We start from the raw sequence: 2,888 nt of genomic DNA on the forward strand, positions 1-2,888 counted from the left end.
AATTGCAGTGGGTTTGCTCCTAAATAGAGGGAAGGATGGAACTTTCCTCGTTTGTGGAAATGTACAGCCATGGTCTTGCTTTGAGAAAATTTGAACCCATGATATGTTGCCCACTGTACAACCTGATTTATTGCAGTCTGCATGCGTCCTTGCACATCCTGTAAGCTTCCTCCTGAGCAGTACAGTGTAAAGTCATCTACATACAGATTACATGAGACAGCACTTGGAACAACCTTTATAATGTCATTTATAGCAATGGCAAACAGGGTCACACTTAAGACACTCCCTTGTGGGACCCCTTCCAGCTGGTCTTCCAGGTTAGAGAAACTGTTTCCCACCCGAACTCTAAATTTCCTGTTAGCAAGGAAGCTTTGTATGAAGGTAGGTAATGCTCCTCTTAAACCAATGTCATACAGCTTCATGAGTATGCCATGCTTCCAAGTAGTATCATAAGCCTTTTCAAGGTCAAAGAAGACTGCTAACATGTGACGTCGCTGTGCGAAGGAATTCTGTATAGCAGTTTCCATCCTCACAAGTGCATCTGTGGTCGATCTCAATTTTCTAAAGCCATATTGATATGGGGTCAGCACGTTTTCTTTTTCTAGCAGCCATGTCAACCTGAAGTTTACCATTTTCTCCATCAGCTTGCAGATGCAGCTGGTGAGAGAAATTGGTCTGTAATTTCCTGGTGTGGAAGTATCTTTGCCAGGTTTAGGAACAGGAATGATTATAGCCTCTTTCCATGTGGATGGCACTGTGCCCTCCCTATAGATCCTATTGAACAAGTCCAACAGGAACTTCTGGGAACTCTCCGGTAAGTGAGATATCATTTGATATGGAATATCGTCACTTCCTGGGGCAGTCTTACGGCAGAGCTGCAAAGCAGAGTCCATCTCCTTGCGCAAAAATGGCAAGTTGTATGGAAGTTCTGCTGCATTCCTACTGAAGAACGACACTGGGGGTTGTTCCTGTTCAGCACGAAGAGTGGAGAATCGAGCAGTGTAAGATGCTCCAGAGGAGATATCTGCCATGGATTTAGCTAGCTCATTAGCAATATCTTTTTTGTCTGTGATGATTATGCCATCTATCTTCAGAGCAGGTTGTGATATGGATGTGCTCTTTCCAGCAATCTTACGCACCTTGTCCCACACCCATGCTAAGGGGGTCCCAGAGTTAATCGAGGAGACATACTGTCTCCACGACGTCCGTCTAGCCTCCCTTAGCATGCGCCTGGCCTTGGCTCGGGTCTTTTTGTAACTGATCAAGGTTACAATGCTGGGGCGTCGTTTCAACTGCCTTAATGCAGCTTTCCTTGCTCTGACAGCTTGTTGGCATTCATCAGACCACCATGGTACTGGAGGTCGACGGTACTGTCCGCTACTTTTGGGAATGGATGCTTCTGCTGCAAGGTGAATTCGTGATGTGAAGTGATTAACAGCATCTTGAACACACTGGAAATCATTAACAGATCCTTGCAATACTGCAGTTGATCTAAAAAGATTCCAGTCTGCATGTTCAAGTCGCCATCTCTGCACTCCATTGACTGGAATACCATTCACCTCCTCCAAAATTATTGGAAAATGGTCGCTTCCATGTAAGTCTTCCATGACCTGCCAAGTGAAGTTCAACTGTGAATCAGGTGAACCTATTGATAGGTCTATATTGGAGAATGTCCCAGTTTGAACTTGGAAATGTGTGGGAGTGTCACTGTTCAGTAAAACTGCATCTGCTCTTAAGAACAAGGACTCCAAGGCCCTTCCTCGAGGGTTGCACAAAGTGTCTCCCCAGAGGTGATGCCGACCATTGAAATCTCCCAAGAGTAGAAATGGATGTGGCAACTGCCCAAGTAGATCTTCCAAATCATTTATGTTGAGATTATGTGGAGGAAGGTAGATGGATGCAACAGTGTAAGGTCGTGTCAAGCCTATTCTCACAGCCTTCACCTGCAGTGTTGTCTGCAGGTGGATGGCCTGGAAGGGAATATCATGACGTACCATTACTGCTACTCCTCCATGAGGTCCATTGTCAAAGGTTCCATAATGGGCTTGAACTTGAAATCCTCTCAGGAAAATGGGACGATTTTCCCCGGTCATAATCTCTTGTAGGCATACACAAACTGGGTTCCATGAAGCTATCAGATGTTGCAGTTCTTCCCATTTTGCATGAATTCCTTGACAGTTCCACTGGATTAGGGTATCCAGTTCTTTAGATTATTTCTTCATAAGGTGTTTGGCAGCACCTGTGGTCAAGGTTTGCCTCACACCTTTAGGCTGTCCCTTTCCAAGATCCTGGGAGTACCTTTTTAATGGTTGTTTACCTGTGGAACTAGTTTCCACAGGTTTCCCTTGGACAGGTTCAGGATTTCTTTGCCTAGGCAAAGGACGGGCCTGAGCCTTTGCTTCAGGGGCATTCTGCTAGCAGCGGAGGCCCCTGTGGATTTTGTTGCAGCTGGAGTCTTTGGGACAGGTTCAGGATTCCTTTGCCTGGGCAAAGGGCGTGCCTGAGCCTTTACTTCAGGAGCATTCTGCCTAGCAGCAGATGCTCCTGTGGATGTGGTGGCAGCTGGAGCTGTCACCGTTGAGGCCTCTGGAGCCTTGCCTGATGGCTCCAAAGACCTTACTTTGGGAGGAGTCTCCTCAATAGACCCCTCACTCCTACTCCGTTTCTGGTGGAACAACTCACCAGAGACAGTGTCAGCAATTTGGGACTGAGGTTTAGAGGAAGTGGCAGTGTGTGTGCTGTAAGAAGCATTGGAGGGCAAGGGTTGGTGGGAAGGAGGATGGGCTAGAACCGAAGCAAAGGACCTACCTGGCTGTGCAAACAGCATACGGGCACGTCGCTTTGCCTCTGGAAAACTAACTTTCTCCTTGCTCCTTATTACCAAAACT

Source organism: Penaeus monodon, unplaced genomic scaffold, assembly GCF_015228065.2.
Source record: "Penaeus monodon isolate SGIC_2016 unplaced genomic scaffold, NSTDA_Pmon_1 PmonScaffold_850, whole genome shotgun sequence".
NCBI lineage: Eukaryota > Metazoa > Arthropoda > Malacostraca > Decapoda > Penaeidae > Penaeus > Penaeus monodon.